At 40.2% G+C, this 21,786-nt stretch overlaps 1 protein-coding gene across 8 annotated transcripts in view; it reads left to right on the top strand.

Moving 5' to 3' along the window:
- Positions 1-21,786, top strand: part of RNF13 (ring finger protein 13) — a 104,228-nt gene that overhangs the window by 44,660 nt on the left and 37,782 nt on the right. The window lies entirely within an intron of this gene.

Below are 21,786 nucleotides of genomic sequence, written 5' to 3'. Positions count from 1 at the left end.
TAGAAAGCGTCCAGCGGAGGGCAACAAAAATTATTAGGGGACTGGAACACATGACTTATGAGGAGAAGCTGAGGGAACTGGGATTGTTTAGTCTGCAGAAGAGAAGAATGAGGGGGGATTTGATAGCTGCTTTCAACTGCCTGAAAGGGGGTTCCAAAGAGGATGGCTCTAGACTGTTCTCAGTGGTAGCAGATGACAGAACAAGGAGTAATGGTCTCAAGTTGCAGTGAGGGAGGTTTAGGTTGGCTATTCGGAAAAACTTTTTCACTAGGAGGGTGGTGAAGCACTGGAATGCATTACCTAGGGAGGTGGTGGCATCTCCTTCCTTTGAGGTTTTTAAGGTCAGGCTTGACAAAGCCCTGGCTAGGATGATTTAGTTGGGGATTGGTCCTGCTTTGAGCAGAGGGTTGGACTAGATGACCTCCTGAGGTCCCTTCCAATCCTGATATTCTATGATTCTAAGCTGCTTTCAAATGTCAAATTTGCATGCCCACTTGATCTTTTTAAAAGAATAAAATTATATTTATTTGCAAACATTTGTTTGCTGTTAACTGTGTCAAAACAGTATATTCTTAAGATCTTTTGAATTCATTCAAACATTCAACTTCCCAACTGTCAGATGTACCTTGGAATCTGCCAAAATTAAGAACAGTCTTATTTATTTATAATTAAAAAAAAACAAAAACCCAGCTCAGTGGGTATGAGCATGTCTCCCTCTTGAGGCTGGCCTTAACTATAATGCTCTGCTCCTATGAATAATAGCCTGGATTAATATTCCATGCATCCATATAACTGCATGATTATAACACTGAAAATTATATGCATTTTGCAATCCCCTTACTGCAGAAGGGGTACAGTATCTGCAAATCTGACTTCATCTAGTTGTCTTTGCTTCATACTAAAAGAGAGACTGGTTTTGTATTAGTTGGTGAACTCTAACTTAGTATCCAGCATATGTCTCCTCCTGGCTCACACCTCTTTATCAGCCTGATTGTTTCAATCTTCAAATGAATGCCATATCTAGTCATTGCTGTTAAATATTTATTTTTGTAAAAGGCTAAGAAGTTGAGTGGGGTGGGAAATTGTTTACTGTGCTGGGAAAATATTTGAGATTTGGGAAAATTTTTCTATCCCAAATCATGACAAAAAGTCAATCTCAATTTTTCATTTAAATGATATACCGAAGAAATAATGTGCATTCTGGTCAGTCAAAATGTTTTGTTTTGATCATTTCAAAATGTTGCATTTTGACTGTTTTTGTTTTAAAATTTTAGCCAATTTAAAGTAAATAATTTTGAAATGGAAGCTAGAATTTTAATTCAAAAATGTCAAAAGTTTTCAATTGTTGTATGCAGTGTTGTAGCCCTCTTGAACCCAAGATATTAGAGAGACAAAAGTGGGTAAGGTAATATCTTTTGTTGGCTGAAGAAGAGGTGAACACAAGATCAAAATCTTGTGTCTGACTAACAGAAGTTGGTCCAGACACGCTTTCGAGCTTATCTCTTGAATATGAGCTGAATATAAGAGGCAACACAGCCATGCCGTTGTAAAGTGCATAGTGTAGACATAGACACCACCTATGTTGACTAAGGCTATGTTATGTTGCTACAGTAGCACAGTTGCAGCATTGTAGCTGTGCTGCTGTGTAGACATAATCTTAGTTAAACGGGCAAAACTCTTGCATGTAAATTAAGCCTAGGTTTCTTGTCATGGTGATAAAGTCTTAATTTCCCAAGAGAGTGTGTCCAGATTGACTTTTTGCTCTTATTTGTACATGGAGGTATTTCCCCCTTTATTTGGCATAAGAGTCACACACTACAAAGAAAATTAACACATCACTATACTTTCTCTTGCAAAACTTTTCACATTTGTTACCCAGTATAACAGCACTACATCACTGCTGTTTTCACCAAGGCCTAGGTGCCTTTTACAGATGATTACCTTCAAAATGAAATTAAGCATCTGATGATAGCAGAAGTGATTATTGTGACTGCTGTATATTCCCATATCACAAGCATTATTCCCGATCTACAGTAGGACTAAACATCCGCAATATAAGTCATCTAAAGAAAAACTCATACAAAGTGTTGACATTTCTATGCTGCTTGCTGCCTTTTAGAATCTATCATTGAAATCAGTGTGGCAAGATTTAGGTTAATAATTGTTTAAGTCAGGAATATAAAAAGCAAATGATTATTCAAGATACAGATAGGCTGGTGTGTAAAGAGTGATTAATATATAGACTAATATAGCCTCCATTTTATTTCTAGTCCATTTTGCTCTTTGTAGTACTATTGTAGCCGTGTTGGTCCCATGATATTAGAAAGTGGGTGAGGTAATAGCTTTTACTGGACCAACTTCTGTTAATGAAAGACAAGCTTTTATGTTTACAGAATACTGTGTAAGCTCAGAACCTTGTCTCTCACCAACAGAAGTTGCTGCAGTAAAAGCTATTACCTCACCCACCTTGTCTTTTTGCTGGTCAGCCATTTTGCTCTTTCATTCCCACTGTATGCATACCTCACTGTAGTGAGCCGTCAAGAGGAATCAGCATGAATCAGGGCTTTCCAGGACTGATCATTTGCTCAACATCCTTCTTGAAAAAAGATGCAGGCTGGAAGCATTTTAATCTCCATTGTTATAGTGCTTTCCCTTTCTTCTTTTACTTCCCGTTTTCCTCCTTTTGTCCTCCTTTTCTCTTACTTCCCCACTGCTTCTCTCTCCCCTCTCACTTACAACCTGGCCTCTATCTGCTACACCCACTAATGCACTGTCAGGCCATACTGAGGAGGTGGATGCAATGCTACCTATCATGAAGGTAGAAGTACTGCAGCACTTCCTTTTCCTGACTGTCTGGTGCTTCACCATAGCATACCAGCCCATCATGTATATTCCAGAAGTCAACAGCCCCTGCAGCCTCCCCACAACAATCTAATTGTTATATTTCTGATGCATTTTGATTTTTTATGATTTTGCACTAGCAAATCTGTGAAACATTTCATAATTGCTAAATGCCTAACATATTAGTACCTCTTTCCCCTTGCCTTAATAAAGGTAGTTTATTTCATACATTATGTTTCCTCTGAGTAAAGAATTCCATCTTAATTTGTTTTGTGCCTAGCAATATCCCTTTTTTTCTTGTATTTAACACTTGTTCAAATAGCCCTTGAACATCCATCTTCTGTCCTCTTAAGAGTTTAATACCGCAGTAAAGTCCCCTCTCTTTCTTGTTTTCCAAAGAATGCCAGTTTACTATAACAGTACACTGTGATCTTGATGCAGGTTGACATTTCAAGTTTCCTTATGGATTTCTGTCCAGTGTCCAACCATACTGTGTCCTGCCCACACACATGTAATTCTCTTTTGTTTTAAGTCCCTAATACCTTCGCTGTCTGTCACTTGTAACTAGAGCCTTTCTGTTTGGGGCCTAATTCACTGGAATAATTGAGGGTGGTTTTTGATTACAAGATCAGATTGAAGGGGGAGTGTCACAAAAAAAGTGCATTGTGTATGTGGGGGGAGATCGTTTTGCAGTGTACTGTATCTGTATTACTCACATCTGTGGTTTAAAGCATAATACCTTCTTCCACTGTGACTTGGATACTATGGGCAGTCACCTCTCCCACCAGCACATCACTAGTTCTAGGAGCCATAGTTCAGGCTCAGGTTTGCTGACAGTGAATTTTAGCAGATTCCAGTTGCTTTCCTTCAATATGACAAAAAACTCAATTAACTGATGTTTAATTTTCATGCTACACATTTGTGCATTTCACACTTAGTTTTTTTTTTTAATGTGTCCTATCATTGAATAGGTAATGGAATCAAAGGTTGTGACAGTTACTATGACATTCTAGCTTCTCTGTAGTTTAACCTAATATAGATGTACCTGGTCAGATGGATTCAGGAAAGTCATGGAGCAGTCTCAAGACCTTCACGGGAAAATCCTTTGTTGCTAAGCTACCATAAAGCAACTGTGAAAGAGGAGGAGGGAGCGCTAGAGCTGCTATCTGACTATAAGTCTGCTGGGAATTCTGCAGAACTATAACAGCTGTCCAGATGCAGTCTAAAGAACACCAGGAAAGGCTGTTGGAGTACAAGGAGCTCTTGACCTGAAGTTGCGAAATTCAAGTTCAGGGGTGGGAACAAATAGTAGGAATCTGAGTCTAAGGCTGATCTCTATCAGGATGTTGACCAGAGGAATCCTAGGCTAAATATGATCTATTTATATATTGAAATATTTGTGTATGTATTTGTCCCTCCTGGAGCAATAAACTGCCCTTGTTTGTGAACAATCCATTTTTTAAATTTAATTTTACACAAGCAAGATTTGCACACCTATCACAACACAAAAATAAAGTACTTATGCAAGTAATGCATTCACAGATAATGTTACATGGATATGGATAAAACTCTCCACAGTTAACAAGTACCTATGTACTTACATGCCCCACCCATCACCATGGTGCCTGAACACCTCACATACATTTAATTTAGCCTTAATATCATTGGGAAGAATGGAAAAATATTACTATCAGCATTCTACAGATGGGGGGAAAAAACAGGCACAGATAGGGTAAGTGCCTTACCTAAAGTCAGAGGCATGTCTGTGGCAGAGTCGGGAACTGAACCCAGTTCTAAGTCCCCACCCAGGCCTTAAGACACAAAGAAAGAAGTATGTGCTTGTGGTTGTTTTGATTAACTTGGGCTTGTACCCTTTCTAGCAACTTCACAGTCCAGCAGAGTTGAAACCACTAAATTTCACCTGGTTTCACATCAAAATCTCAACTTTCCCATAACTTTGATGCTAAACAATGTCATTTCTCTTTTGACATTTGACCCAGGTTGATGTAAGAGATTAATGAATTATAGTAAACCTTTCAAATAGAGATAGGACTCCAGCATGTAGAAGGCACACATAACTAGGTTGTTTACTAGTCAAAAGCATAGGACTGTTAACTGTTACAATCTTACACACACAGATTTGTCAAAACAAACAGAAGCAGTGAGTTCCTCACAGTCAGTGGAAGTTTGACACAAAGGGATTACAGGATCACTTCTTTGGTCAGTGTTTAATCCATTCTTGCCCCTCTGTAATTTCTCCTTAAATATACTTAATCTCTCATGTAGCTTGCTGTTAATGTCCATGGCAAAATGGATTTCATATACATTTCTTTACCAAGCACAGATAACATGATCAGTAGTTTGGTAACAAACACACACAGGGCTAGACTCACTAGCAGAGGATCTGTCCTCCATTTCTTACATCCTAACCAGTCATGACTTCTGCCAGCACACATTACATACTGTCCAGCAACGTGCCTTACAAGTACATATTGCAGCAGTTTGTACCGTTATGTGACATATGTGAGCTGAATGATATGTCCAGCTGACTTTCTGGCTAGGACATGCCACTGGTCAAAAAATCATTGTGTCTGTAAACACCCACCAATGCCTATATTTATGAACATTTTACATTCGGTTGTGTATTCCAGTTTGTGAAGTTCTGAAATAATTAAAATGAAGGGTATTTCTCATGTTTTAGTAATTTGTCTTGAATTATAATTGGAATAATTTCTAACTAAAGTATATAATTCAAAAGGAAGAACTACAGGTAGTTGAGAATAAACGTTTCATTGTTTTATGGAACTCAAGTCCTTCAGAGTGTCAAACCCACGTACTGGCCAGATCCTCAACCATGGCCAAGAAGTGCTTGGTGCAACATGCAGAAGAGGAGAAAACAGTGTTTTTTTGACAAGACCCCAATTCTGGGGCTGTTCTATGTCAGTCCAGCCTGCAGACACAAATTAGAGCAGCCTCCTGTCTACTGTAATTTGTTCTGACTGACATCAGACCCAAAGGATTGTTCCAGCAGCTGTTCACAGGAGAACAGTAGTCATGCCCTTGGTCCCTAGACCTGCCCCAAGTGATGACTGGAAGGAGAAGGGATGTGGTGTAGGAGCCACTACAATGGCTGTGTAGCACATGATGTCTCTACTCAGGGGTGTTGTTTTGTATCCAAGTAAGGCAGCTTCATGGGAGCTTCACAGTAGTGGAACAGTGCAAAACTGCCCTAATGCCTCCAAGTGACTTGTAAAATTGTACCTGTATGTAGACAGGGTTAACTAGGCGTCTGTGAATGCTCTTTTTTAAATTCTAGAAGTACAACATTATTAATTTCTTCAGCACTGACCATGTATTCAGCAATCTCCAGTGCTTTTCAGGCTGTAGTTGTTTATAACAGGAATGTAGGACTAAAGTTTTAGGTATGATACTGCATCCTCAAGGCTTCCAAAGCACTTTGATTTAAGTCAGTAATGTATAGTATGTATTATACATATGCATTCATTCTTCTGCCACTGAAATGCAGCCACCTTTGGTATGATATGCAACAGTTTAGTAATGCACAATAACTACTCAGGTAGTTAGGAAACAAAATAAAAAGAATGCCCTCTTCTCCCCCTCAGCCCCCACTCCATTTACATTTTGGACAGTTCCTTCATTAAATTAAATCAAATGGGAACAAATTTGTGTCAAGTTTATTGCAAAATACATTACATAGTACATACTGAGTCAATGGCAGGATTTTTCATTGAAGTATAAATTCATTTGCTCTTGGCTAGAGTTAATATCCTTGAAACTTTTCATAATTTGTATTGACATTGATGTTGTAAAACAGATTTCAGCATATTTTAGATTTCATACACAGTAGATAGTTGAGTGCTCAAAAATGTATCTCTAAAAGCTGTAGTGGTGAGTTAACCCATGTGCATGCACAATTGTCATATACATTTCCCCTTCATGCACACTGCTGTATTGGTAAGCGGTTGTGAGTTGTAGGCATGCCTGCCCTTTCTTATGATAGGGATTTTTGCACTGGTGTAATTATGCTGGTATAACTCCCCAGTTTAGGCTGGGTCTACGTTGCCACTTTCAACGCTAAAACTTTAGTCATTCAGGGGTGTGAAAAACACCCCCCCGAGCAACAAACGTTTTAGCGCTGAAAAGCACCAGTATAGACAGCGTTTTATTGCCAGGAGCCACGCTCCAGGCAATAAAGCTACCACCATTTGTTCGGGTGGGTTTTTTTAAAATCACCAGGAGAGCTCTGCCCTGGTGATAAAGCGCGTCTAGACTGCCCACATCACAGCGCTGCCGCGGCTGTAACGTGGGCAGTGTAAACATACCTGTAGATGTGATGCATTGGTGCAAAGTGAGCTAGCACTGGTGCAGTTTACCCCACATTGATGTAGCTACCCTGCTGCAAAAGTCCCTAAAATACTAATGGCCTAAATTTAAGGGATTCATAAATATATACACAGGAAAGGGATGGAAGATTGAAATGACCATTTTTGACTCCCTCAGCACTTGTGTATATTAGTCTCTGTATTTAGCCTCTTATATCCGGGACATCCTCCAGATATATTTTATTACTAATAAGACAAGTGAGGGGGCAAGAAAGGAACAAACATGAATGATGAAGGAACTGAAGGGCTGCAGTGCTTCTGTAATCTATTTTATAATCTGCTAAAAAAAAAATTGGCAGGCTTTCCCCTCTTAGAGGTGTCATAGCAGAGGCAGCCGTATGGTTTCGTATATCAAATTTATTTACAAAATATGCGTTTAAACTGGATGTTGGGTATTATGAGTAAGTGAAAATAAACTACAGTTGTCAAACTACATGGTTCTTTTCCTTACTAATTCTCCCAATTCACTCATTTGCAATGGGTCTCCCAGTCAGTGCAAATTAAAGAGGTTCTACTGGGCTTTAAAAGCCAGCAGTAATCATTGTAACCTACTTTTAAGGTGTACTTGGAGCCAGTAGAATAGCTGAGAAGAAGAGTAACATGATTGTTGAGATCAGAGAAATTTAAATGCACCATTGAATTGAGTGAACTATTACTATGTGTAGGTGGTTTAAAGAGATAAATTCACTAACCTTTGCTAATGTGGCTGTGCTCTTATTTTATATACTCCAAAATAGATACCAACCGTGACGCTGTATGGAATCTGGGGGACAATTGAGGATATTATGAATATAAATATTGTAAAATTGTAATGAGTTATGCCAGATATAACATTTTTGCAGATACCTTACATGGCCTAATTTGCCAGATGTGATAATCTCATTTATGTGTCTGTATCACCTTTGCATTATAGGTCAGAGATATGTATATATGTCTGTTTCAAAACTTGTGCTATGCTTCTGAGTGACACCCCCAGACAGTTTGGCATCAGCACTGTCTAGCCTGCTTGATGGCCCATGGAGAGCCATCAGCTACACAATTGATCCACTGAGAGAAGGCAGATACACCTTATGACTCAGCAAGGCATGCAGGGACGTGCCTGTGGACAGAACTCTGAGGCTTTCAAGCCATGTGCTGGACAGCTTGTGTTTCAAACGAAGGAAGCATAGGCTGCATGGCAAAAGACTATAAAAGACAACTGGATCTTCTCCATTTTGTCTTCAGTTCTGCTTCTTACCTCTGGAGGAACTTTGCTACAAACTGAAGCTCTGAACAAAGGACTGAATTACCCACCCAAGCTGTGGATGTATTCCAGAGGGACTTTCAAGTCAGCAAACTCACCAGTACTGCTAGGAACCTGATATATGCACTTTGAAGTCTTTGTATGTATGTAACTGTTTTACCATCTCTCTTCTTGTTCTTTCCTTTTCCTTTATAATAAACCTTTAGTTTTAGACACGGACGGATTGACTGGCAGTGTGGTATTTTGGGTAAGGTCCAAACTAGGGTTACCATATTTGAACATTCAAAAAAGAGGACATTCCACGGGGGGAGGTATTTGCACTGGTATCTACCAAGTCGTGTTGTATTAATGTGGTGTTATACTGTTATATATGCTGTGCGCTACATGTCGTCTATATTGAGTATATATAAGAAAGTGATATGGCCTCAAAAGTGAAGTTTAATTATTTAAAGTTTACTGTACTTCTTTATATGTAGTGAGTCCTTTCCTTTCACCAGTTCTTCAGTTTTCTTTCTCCTCATGTGCCCACACATACTTCTCTGTAGATCGCATTTTTCTCAGCAGTGGTTGATTGCTCTTTAAGAAGGCATGAAAGTCTTTACAAGAAGTTTGTCTAAAGTTGTACTGTACAAGTAGAATTCCTTTCAACAACTCAACATTCAAGTTGTTCCTTTCCTTTGTCCACTGGCTTTGCATCAGTGAAAACATTCACTCTACATTTGCATTGTGAGAAGGAATAGCAAAGAAGAACTGTGCAATCTTTAACAGTTCTGAATGACACTCAATGTTTTTGGATTTCTCAAAATATTTGGTCCACTCCTGGTGTGCTAGCAAATTACTGAACTCTTCATCACTGTTGCAACTTTCTGTAAACTTCTTCAGGTTGCTGACCTGATCAAAACACTTCACATCATCAATTTGTACTATCTTATCGATCAGGAACTTGATACAAGGTTCCACATCACTCCAATTCAGTGTCTCATTCAGGGTAATCCACTTGAAACAAGAGAAGTCTTCCAGGGGTCTAAGCCACTTCTCCAAATATTCTAAGCATCTGCTATACATATTATCTACTTCAGCACAGAATTTGTCACACTCTTCATCAATTCCTTCCATGCGCTTTTGTGCCAGTAGTCCCTTACCTTTCAGGGACATAAAGTTGTGAGTCTTGCGTTCAAGAAGGATAGTGTGAACCGAGTTCAAACTTTTCAGCACTTCCACAACAGAATTGCTTTCCCTTTCGATTTCTTGGATGTAAGTTTGGAATACACTCATGAGTGAATGCATGTGCCAGAGGTAAATCTCACTTAATTCATACTCAAAAAAATGTCTTAAGCACTGTGGGTGGTTTGTCCTGTGACGGAAAGAATGACTTCAAGGCCGGAAACATCTGTATCAGCCTTGTAATGCCTGGAGATAATGACAGCCATCTTGTCTTGCTATGAGAAAGCAGCTTTCTGTATTCAACATCAAGAAACTCACAGTACTCCTTCAGCCACTCAGTTCGGACAGTGTAGATATGAAAGTACTGGTAAATTTTAAAAATAATGTTCTCAGTGTCAGCGTTCATTGTTTCTGCTGGATGGTGAACACAGTTGTTCAAAATGTGTGCTGGGCAACCCACACCAATTAATGTTCTCTTCTGCAACAACTTCTTTAAGTTTGCAAACACATTCTTTCCATCTTCATCATGCCGGAGTCCTCCAAATATTGTATTGCAGTTGTCACCTGTAAATGCAATACACTTCTCGAACAAACCATTTTTTTAAAGCATTTCTTTTACATAATGAGCAATCGTATCGGCATTCTCATTAGGTGTGTTCTGGACCACAATCAATTTTGACTGCAAACCCCCATTCTTCCAGTCGAAATACTGAATAATTACTGGAAGTATTTTCACTGAACCGTGATTGCTTCCGTCTGTAGCAACTCGACAGTAAGCTATGTCAATTTCTTCAAACGTTTTCAGAACAACATCAACAGAATGCAGTGCAAGCACAGAGATAACAATTGCTTCTGTCTTGGTTCTAGCACTTGAAAATTTCCATGCTACTTCAGAATCAGGGAATGTCTTCTTCAACAAGACAGATGTGCAATCCATTGACTTAAAACTATTATGATGCTTAATGGTGTGGAATGCAAAAGCACCTTCTGCTGCAGTCACAGCATTCTCTGATTTGCTGCCTGGTTTTACAAAATAATCTGTCAATTTTGTTGATGAGCTCTCTCCTCGAACTGCTTTTTTGTGCTTGTCTGAGTCCACATGAGTTTTTAAATCATTAGCACCTTCATTTTTCACAGAGACGTAAGTACCAGGTCTACATACCAAGCACTCAGCTTCCCATTCTTCTCTACCGCTTCAAAAACATGGGAATTTTGTCTTTAGTTCTGCAGTGAACTTACACTTTCATTTTGGCGTTGTGTTTGGGGGTAGTAAAATAAAATATTAAATAACGAGCTCTTGAGGAAACACTACCGTGCACCCGATACGAACTCAGAAAAGACACTGAAATTGTCGACGTTGCACTATCGCCACTAAGGAAAAATGAGACAACTTAATAATGTTTAAATATGGGGCCCAATTCTGCTGCATGTTCAGGCCACTTTGTGCTAGTGAAGCAGCCAGTTTAGCAGCTGAGGGATTCCTCTTCCTTGGCTGGCAGAGTCCTGGAAGTGGATCTTAAGTCACCCCACTCTGGGCTGCTGATATAGGGGACATGGCTGGGAATGTACATATAGGGTGACCAGATCACAACAGTAAAATATCGGGACACATTGGGGTGCTCTCGACCCCACCCCCGCTCCTCCCACGCTCCACCCCCATGCTGCCTCATGTCCTTCCCCCTCCCCACTTGGCCCCGCCACTGCACCCCTCCTCACCCCTTGGCTCGCCGCTGGCTTGCTGTGTCCCTCCTCTGTCCTCCACCCACCATTCGCCTCATCCCACCTGCCATTCATCTCCTCACTCCCCTGCCAGAAACCCCGATGCCCACCCCAAGAACCCCCACCTGCCGCTGGCTCGCTCGCCTCTTCAACCCCCGCTGTCTGCCGCTGGCCTTTTCAACCCTTTTCAATGCCTGCCTCTGTCTCGCCGCCCACCGCCTCACTCTCCCCGCCCGCTGCCCACCTCCTCACCGTCCTGCCCGCTGCTGGCTCCCTCGCTGCTCGCCTCTTCAACCCTTGCTGCCCGCCACTGGCCTTTTCACACACCCCCACACCCTCTGCTGGCTCACCACTCGCCTACTCACCCCTCCTGCTGCAGGTCCTTCTGGGTCCTAGGATCGGGGCAGCCAAGGGGTGTCTACGTGCTGTGACCGCGACAAACGCGAAGTCTGTGGCTCCCATTGGCCGGGAAAAGCGCCAATGGGAGCTGCCGGAGCCACAGAGCAGGGCTTGCATGCACCAGCAGTGCTCAGAGAGCCCTCCACCCCCCCCACCCCGACCCGACCCGACCCTAAGAGCCAGAGGGACCTGCCGGGGGGGCGAGGTGGGGAGTCCTGGCAGTGCTTACCTGGGGTGGCTTCCAGGAAGCATCGGGCAGGTCCCTCTGGCTCCTACCTAGGGTTGGGTCAGGTCGGGGAGGGGGTAGGGGACGCGGAGGGCTCTCTGCCTGCTGCCACTGCCTGCAAGCCCCGCCCCCACAGCTCTGATTGGGCAGGAGGGAGCTGGTGCAGCATGCAGAGACCCCCTCCGCTTCTGTGCCCAGGGGCCACCCACACTGCAGGCTTCTGCCAGCGGGCGGGCGCCGGGAGCTGCCCCAGGAAGCGCCGCCAGCCCCAGGACTTTGGTGCGCGTGGTGAGGTGAGCGGTCCCCGATATCGGGACAAAGGGCGTCCCGACCGATGTGGCGAAATCCCGGACTTTTTTAGATATTTAAAAATTCCTCCCGGACGGCGATTCAAGAACTAAAAAGCCAGACATGTCCGGGAAAATATGGATATATAGTAACCCTAGTCCAAACCTATACTGACCTGGTTACATGGCTGACCCTTTGGGGTCAGAAGAACATTTTTGTATATGTGAGCAAAGTTTAAAATAACTTCTCACTGTACTGGACTTAGGTGCTGATGGGAGCCAGAGAACTGGAATGCATAAAGGGGGCTGTGATTTCTTTTTTGCTTCTTGATAACAAGTGTGGGGGATCAGAAGCAGAGTTTGTGACTGGTTGAGGAGAATAACTTTAGTGTTACTCCCAAGACTGGTGGGTATCTGCTCTCCCTTTCGTTGCCTGCCCTGACCTTGGCATTTCCAGTGACAGCTGCCCTGGGCATCACAGGTCACACCAATATGTTGCTGGACTTGTTCCCTATCCCTGCTAGGAATTTTCTTCTAAAAACCTAACACAGCTTTTAGTGAGGGTTAATACACCCAGTAATTATGATCAAATGAGAGAATTAAGTAAGAATTATTTAAGTTCTGTTAAGGTAAGTAGCCATGACTTCAGTGGAAAAGTGATCAAATTAAGGAGTAAGGGCCAGATTTGTGTGTGTTAGAGCAGTTAAGATCCATGGAACCACCATTGAGATCTTATTTCAAGTTTGCACAGGTGTAATTGCTGTTAGAATTTAGCCCCTTGTAGGAGAAATTCTGCTGTTTTATGCCCTGTGACCTCAGTGGGATTTTTTACAGTATCAGAACACTCAGTTCCTTTCCAGGAATTTCCTTCTGCTGATTTGGGTTCAGCTTGCCTCCTTCTCAATGAAAAGCATAGCACTCTCAGAGATGCTATTTATCTGGTCTTCACAGTGAATTCCCAGTCAGAGGGTAAAGTAATGCATATTCCAGACCACTGTTTTGACTTGTGTTACCATCAGAGATACCTACTGATGCCAGCGAAGAACAGGACTGTAATCCGGACAGAGTAGGGTTTCAGAACTGGAGGCTCAGATTTGCATGTGAATTTGAAAACTAGAAGTGTTGTCAGAGAGAGTGGAGGCGACGCTAAGCACCCTCAATTCTTATTGATTTAAGAGGGTTGGAGGGTGCTCAGCCCTTGTCAGGAGCAGGCCATAACAACCTTATCTTTCCATGGTAAAAGCAGCTCCTTCCACCAAATACCCAGTACTTATAAGCAAATGCACTTATTGCACCAAATAAGAGCACCATTTACTTGGTGAAAGTACTTGGAAGAAATGTAAGCCTTTGTCTTCCCACCATTCTGCAGCAGTGCAGTTTGTCAGCATCTCCATGTATTAAGAAAGCTAAAAAGGCACCTAACAGAAGTGTAAAAGCTACTTTGACAGCTCTAACTTTGACGTACAGTGAGCCGGATTCAACAGGCATTGAAGTCAATGGGAGTCTTTCCTCTGACTTGAGTACACTTTGGATCAAGCCCAATATGAATATTTTGATGCGGTTCCCCTTCTAGGTCTTCTTTTCTGTGCAACAAGCAAGCACATTGAATAACTGCTTCATGCATATCCCACATCCTTCAGTCCTGAAACCCAATTTTCATTATCTGCTTTTTTTAAAACTTCATTTTAGAGATAAGTTATTAATGTTTCAGGAAATCTCAACAGCTTGTAGGTATAACGAAGCAATAAAATTTGCTAGTAAATTCTTAGTTTTAACAGTCATTTTGCTCAGATTTATTCATTCATTCTGGCATTTGATTGAGCTGATTTTTATTACTTTGACTGGTTTGAGAGTACTTTATTACTTTGACTGGTTTCATTTGAATTAATCCACTACTTTTGTAATATCTTCTGTAGGTTATCAGAAGCCAAGCTTCATCCTCTAGGGTTTGAAACAAGTTACCTCAATGGCATCCATATGAACTCTCCCCAAAATATCAACTGATCTGAACATCAATATATACACTTTGCACATTGAGGATTTGTTACATGACCCAGAGACTAGTTTGGTTTCATACAAACTGTATTGTGTCTTTACATGGCCTTCACATACTGTAATTTCTTTGTCTGTGTTATGTAAAGAATGCAGTTCTTTATATTGTGTATATATAAGCATTCGTCAATAAAGTGGAAATAGGATTTTTAAGGCTTTGACTGGGAAGCTTTAGTATTGGTGTAACCTAGTTGGTTTGATTTGGTCATCTGTGGGGAAGATACAATGGGACATAATTAGGGTGACCAGATGTCCCTTTTTTTATAGGGACAGTCCAGATATTCAGGGCTGTCTTATATAGGCATCTGTTAACCCCCACCACCCATCTCAGTTTTTACCCTTGTCTCTGGTCATCCTGGACATAATTAAACCAAAACTATGACAGCAGTCTGTATTTATGTAATATTGTATATGCTATATAAGACAGAATGCTGGCATGTGGAGAGTGGAAAAGAAATTTTTTGAAATGGAAACTAGGATCAATGTTATATATCAGTAATTATATTAATATAGACGGAGTAGAGAAAAAGGCATAGAGAAATATAGCATATGGGCTAAAGCCAACATCTGATGGAGAAATGAAAAAGCCTAAATGACAGGGGAGAAGGATGTAGCAAAATAGCAGGATTAAGGGTCAGATCTCTCAGTTCCATAAAAAGCATAGCTTTTTAAATAATTGAACCTTATTTCAGTTCAAACTTTGCTCTCCTCTGACTAGGTTGAGTTTTTCTGCATCTTGTAAATATACACAATGGATTGTTGTTCCATTGGAATGTGTAGGGGAGAGGGAATTAATAAATTGATTTAAAACTATTCAGTTTCAAAATAGCTAAAACTTGGGAGGGAAATATAGAAAATTCTTAGTTAAAAGAGACTAATGCACTGAGGTAAACATTCACTTCTGGTTCAAAACAGAATGGACAGATGGAGTTGCATGTGACACGTAAGAGCACACTTAGCTTACTATTTCCTATCCTCCATGGAGGAGCCTTCTAAATCCATGAAGGAGTCTTGAGGATTTCTTTTTTTTTTTTTCTGCCTCATACTCTCAGGGTCCTGCCTCATGATCAATATTATCCTTGTGGCCAAAGAAGGCAGAATGTAATTCCTTATTCTGTTAGAAGTGACCCTGCTGAGCAATGCAATCCCTTCTTAGTGAGTTGGCTCTGCTGGCCTGGAAAAACACAGGATACCAGGAGCAGAAACTGAACCCCAGTGTTTTTTGGGACAGCGTAGAACCACTCCTGACCTATATCACATCACATCTGCAGATGCCTCCCTCCCCTTACAGCCTATCCATAAACACATCCTTCCACTTACATCTATTTATGATAGCAAAACCCTGAAGCCAGCACCCATCCATCCATCCATCCATATGTGCATTCCTGTGAAATACACATAGTGAACCAATCCTTGGAGTTGGTAGGACAAAAGAGTACCTCTAACACTAAATTGGCCAATGTCTCAGCTACTAATCACAGAGGTGTTGCCACCACTACTCAAGTTGAATTAGTAGCTTACTCAATTGATTTCAATAGGATTTCTTGTGGTCTAATATACTGCTTAACTTCAATAGCGGCAGCAGAATTGGGCCATACATAGTTTAGCCTTACCATACGTTTGGGACCTAATCCTGATCCTACTAACATAAGTGAGAAAAATCTGTATTAACATTAGTGGGAGCAGAATGAGCTTTTGGTGGATATGCAGAATAAAAGACTAAGTCATCAGAAATAGCATATGATTTTAAGTTCCAAACACAATTTTCCTTGAAACATTTGTCAAGAATATGTTCTAGTCCCAAAGCTATGCTTATTCATATTGCTCAGAAACTCTTAATCACACCTCTTCCAGATAGTATTTCTTGTTTTAGGTGTGGGTTGCTTTGCATGTTTTGTTATTCATTAATCTTCCTTCTCCTAGGGGAGTCCTTTCATTTCCTCTTCAAACCATATGTTTGGTGGTAGTGCATTTTGTAAGCTTTCACAAAAAGCTCTTATAAAGAGAATTAGATTATATTGGCAACTTGTAATCTTAAAAAGAACAGCTGTTACTTTTTTTAAACTGTAATAGAATTTTTTGACACGTGGGTTGGTTTGTAAATATGGGAGAGCTTTCCTTTTTTGTACTCCCCATGTAGGGTAGTCTGTATGTTAATCAAACTCCTGAATGTCTTGAGTTTTATGCTGTCTGCTAAAGATTCTGTAAACACATGTACCTTTGATTTTAAAGGAATGCTGTCTACTTAAAAGTCCTATAATAAGAGACAAATGTCCACATCTACGTTGAAAATAACACCTTCCAGCAGTTTCCAAACTTTATTGGTTCACGTATCACCTTTAAATTGTTGTGAAGTGAATTGATGAAACATCAAGCTCATATATCACAGTGGATGTACTACAGTTTGGGAACTCCTGCTTAGATTAAAATTGAAAGAATGTCGTAAAGTTTACTTTAGTGTTTGTGGCTTTGTTTAATTCTTGCACTTTTCCTGGCTTCAACAAAGAAAGACTAGACAATTTCATTTTCACTTTACATTGTACTATTCAATACTGCCTTGTTTTACATTGTGCTATTCAATACTGCCTTGTTTGGACAATAAGTTAGGAATTAAAATTTTACCGGAACAGAACGAAGTAAAAAAAACATTGAAAAGGCGGTTCTGATTTTACATCGGATGGCCACTAACTGCATTCATCCTTTGAGAGGTTCAGGGTAAAATGTTTAAGTATGTTTAATTGACTCAGGAGCTAAGTTCTACTGAAAGTCAGTAGGATTTAGGACCCCAAGTGCCCTCAATACTTTTGAAAATTTTAAAGCTTTTATTCTAAAAAGAGGAATTTGCATTCAAATTGAAGTTTTAACCAACAGTTTGACAGTGTCTACAAAAATTATTCAAAATGATATGTAATTTTAGCCACATGGACAGAGATGAAGAATTAAAAATTTAGCGTGATGTGAATTTATTTGCTACCTTTGCTGAAGAAAATATTCTGTGTAGTGGACCACTTTTTCCAATACGGCATGTTAAAGAAATGTTTAAGTCTCACAATAAGTAATTTTTCTCCATGGATGACTAATAACTGATAATTGTATGCAGTGTTGTAGCAATGTTAGTACCAGGATATTAGAGACACAAGGTAGGTGAGGTAATATCTTTATTGGACCAACTTCTGTTGTTGAGGGAGACAAGCTTGAGCTTATACAAAGCTCAAAAGCTTCTCTCAGCAGCAGAGGTTGGTCCAATAAAAGGATACCTCTCCCACCCCATGTAATCATTTTTATCATAGAGACATGTGGATGATCAAGATTGAGAACAAGTGCTACCGTAGACAAAGTAAAGAGTGCAAATAACTTGATGAACACTCCCTCTTTGGCTTTGTCCTTTATGCCATTTTGGTGAGTGATGTTTTTGGCAAGTCTTTTTTAATGTCCTTTCCATCTCTTTATTTTGTTCTTCACTTTGAAGTCATCTTTATCCACAAGGCCATTGCACAGCTATACCATGAAGGTCTCAGTTTTCAAGCTTGACCTGGGGACTGTGGTTTTTAGAAGTACTAATGTAAAATTGGAAAGCTAAGATCATTAACACCTTCCACACCATGATTTCAGTCCCTTGGGATGTGAAATCTGACTATTTTTTTTCTAGTTTTGAGGATACAGGTCTTGACTCTAGACCAAATGTGCTTCCTTCAAAAACACAGAAAGCTTTGAACAGCTCTATGCAGTATGTAGCTGCTGCAGCAGCTATTAGTCTGCTGGAAAAGTCCCTGTCTTCAACATTAACTGGCCAGCATGTATGTTATAAGCGTAAGGATTACCTGACAATGGGATACATAGGCTACATCCTTATGAAGAATGTAGCATCAATATACTTTTATTAAGCCCATATTTAGCTAGGATGATGCATGGAACACACTGGAAACCATGCAATAAACAGTGATAATGCAAGAGATCAAATTCACACCACTGAATTATCAAATCCTACCGAACGAGAAGCAGCTCATCCCTATTAGATTGCTGCTGTCATGACTGAATGAAGCTATTGCTTCACAATGGCAGCTTAGGGAGCAGTTATCACCACTCTGGCAACCCAAGGGAAACTACTGCTTCCTTGGTGGCCGAAAAGGGGCTGCTTTTCATTGGGCAGGAAAATGGAAAGGGAAGGAAGCAAGCAAGCAATTTTTAAAATTTTGATCCAAGTACTATATGTATTATATTTAGGCTGTCAAGCGATTAAAAAGATTAAGTGCGCGGTTAAACAATAGAATACCATTTATTTTAAATATTTTTGGATATTTACTACCTTTTCAAATATATTAATTTCCTTCACAACACAGAATACAAAGCGTACAGTGCTTACTTTATATTTATTTTTGATTGAAAAATGTTTGTTTTTTACAGTGCAAATATTTGTAATTCACCTCATACAAGTACTGTAGTGAAATCTATCATGAAAGTTGAAATTACAAATGTAGAATTTGTATGGAAGCGTGTCCTCTGGAATGGTGGTTGAAGCATGAAGGGACATAGGAATCTTTAACGCATCTGGCACATAAATATCTTGCTACGCCAGCTACAACAGTGCCATGTGAATGCCTGTTCTCACTTTCAGGTGACATTGTAAACAAGAAGCAGGCAGCAGTATCTCCCGTCCATGTAAACAAACTAGTTTGTCATAGCGATTGGCAGAAAAAGAAGTAGGACTGAGTGGACTTGTAGGCTCTAAATTTTTAGACTGTTTTGTTTTTGAGTGCAGTTCTGTAACCAAAAAAACCTCAAAACAAAAACCTACATTTGTAAGTTGCGCTTTCACGATAAAGAGATTGCACTTCATTACTTGTATGAAGTGAATTGAAAAAGACTAGTTCTTTTGTTTATCATTTTTACAGTGCATATATTTGTAATCAAAAATATAAAGTGAGCACTGTGCACTTTGTATTCTGTGTTGAAATTGAAATCAATATTGAAAATGTAGAAAAACATCCAAATATATCTAATAAATTTCAATTGGTATTCTATTGTTATAAGTGAAATTAGTATAATTAGGGCTGTCGGTTACTTGCAGTTGACTCACGTGATTAATTTTTTTGAGTTAATCGTGATTAAAAAAAATTACTAACTTTATATTGGACTAATTCCATCTCCAGAGTGATGACTGTCCAAAACACTTTAACTTTGCTCTTGTAGCTTGAACCATAAGCCGTAATCAGAATAACTCTGAGATGGAACTGTAGATCTGTAATTCACAGTTGCCAGTTGTGGATAGATGGATAGATAACAAGAGAAAGGACTAAAGAATTTGGCCCACTATGTTTAAAATCTGACTAGAAATCTTTTAGAGGATCAAACAGTAACCATTAAATCTGCTATGTATGTATGTGCAGGCCTGCTTATAGAATTTTAGAAGTGTTACAGTAGTTGGCAAATATTGACTTTTTTAATGAGAATTGGTATCACACCATAGTATGTGAGATGTTGTGAGTACAGGGACAGGCTGCAACAACAGGAGTATCTGGAAAGCAATGGTGTGGGACAGTAACTGCTGGTAAATTGATGTAGCCACTGCATTTACCCATCACATAAATACAAGTGTTCATATTAAATCCTGCTTGACAAATTATAGTGGGCTGGCCAAAAGTTTGTATTATAATTGTTTCCCACGTGAGATGCTAGCTCAGTCCAGTGTGAAGGTGGAGAGCACCTGATGCTACTCCGTTGGCCCCTATAGCCAGCTTGAAAGTGGTGATGGCACACTTCCCAGAAGGAGCCACATGTCTAGCTCTTAATGACTGGGAGGATGATTTATTATTTGTATTACCATAGCATCCAGGGGCCCCATTCACCTCATTGTGCTAGATGCTGTACAAATGCAGACCAAGATGACTTTCTATCCCAAGAGGCTTACAATCTAATGATAAGACAGGCGACAGATGATATAGATGGAGTATAACAACAATGAGACAGTATTGGTCCTCATGATAGGCAGTGGTCTCTGTACACTAGCAACCTAACTTGTCAAGGGCTTTGTTAGCATCACAGCAAAGGAGACTTGAAGAGAGATTTGAATAATGGATAAAAGTTGTGGATATTTATGGGGAACACTGCCCAATAGCAAGGGCAGCATGAGAAAAAGCACTGAGGTGTGTGTTTGAAAATTTAACAAGTGGGCAGTGAAGGATAGCATCATGGGCCAATTGCAGGCGAGCACTGACAGCTCAATAGTAAATAAGAGACAACTGATAGCATGAGGATTGACTATGAAGGGTCTTAAAAGTAACTACAAGCAGCTTATGTTTGATTTAATAAAGAATATGGAGCCAGTGGAGGGATTTAAAGGGAGGGGTGACATGATGAAGTGACAGGCATGGGGCAGACATCTTAGCAGCAACATTCTGAATGGATACAAGTAGGGAAAGATTGCATTTGTCAAGTCCAGAGAGAAGGATGTTGCAGTAAACGAGAAAAGAATTTTGGCTGCATGGATGGATGTACTTTGTATTCTGCATCTTAGATATTACACAGAAACAATGAGCAAGATTTAGATATAAACCAGATGTAAGCACCAATTTGAACATGATACTCAGATGCGTACCTGAAGAACAGGCAGGATGGTGCCTGATGTCCAGAGTGATTGAGAAAAGAGTAGGAGGGAGGGCATGGGCAGGAAGATTAGGAGCTGTGTTTTAGCCATGTTTAGCTTGAGCTGGTGGCTAGATATCCTCAAGGAAGTGTCAGAGACAGGCCAAGATTTTAGTCTGGGCAGGAGACAACAGGCCTGGAGTAGGGAGGTAGATCTGAGGTATCAGCATAAAGATGGCAGTTTAATATATGCTTGCAGATGATATTACCCAGAGATAAAAGTACAACACTGTCACCTTGAATGGTGGATAAAGTAAAGGGCCTCCAATGAATATCCAACCCAAGTGATCTGACAATCAGAAATATTTTTATAAATATGGGCTCAGATCACTCAATTACAGCCCAGGAGTTCACTGTGCAATTCTACACAGGGGTTTAAAAACAGCCTTTGCAGTCTCTGGCTGATCTTTTGGCATAGTTTAGGACAGTTTACAGACCCTAGGGGCCCTTTAGCAGCCACATATCAGTGAAGCATAGGATAGCCAGAGCTACAATGCCATGACTATACCCCTACGCTGGCAGCAATGCAGCTGCTTTGCACTGCACCTTAGGATCTGGTCCATAGTCATAATTCTGCACTACTATAATAACACATTAGTGATATTGTGAACTGACAAGTTAAAGAGATCCAAGCATGATCTAAAGGCAAAGATTATGACTTAAATGTCATGTTAAAGATAACTAGTGGTTAATCAAAATAAGTTACCCTCTTGATTTTCAGAAATGACAAAGGTTTTTTATCTTAAAGTTGAAGGATTTTAGGACTAATTATGTAAACATGAAACCTGCCTGCACAGAAGTGATTTTTAT

The sequence above is a fragment of the Chelonia mydas genome, chromosome 9 (assembly GCF_015237465.2).
Source record: "Chelonia mydas isolate rCheMyd1 chromosome 9, rCheMyd1.pri.v2, whole genome shotgun sequence".
In the NCBI taxonomy this organism is placed as follows: domain Eukaryota; kingdom Metazoa; phylum Chordata; order Testudines; family Cheloniidae; genus Chelonia; species Chelonia mydas.
The sequence above is the reverse complement of the archived record's forward strand: the minus strand, read 5'-3'. Positions and strand labels throughout refer to the sequence as shown.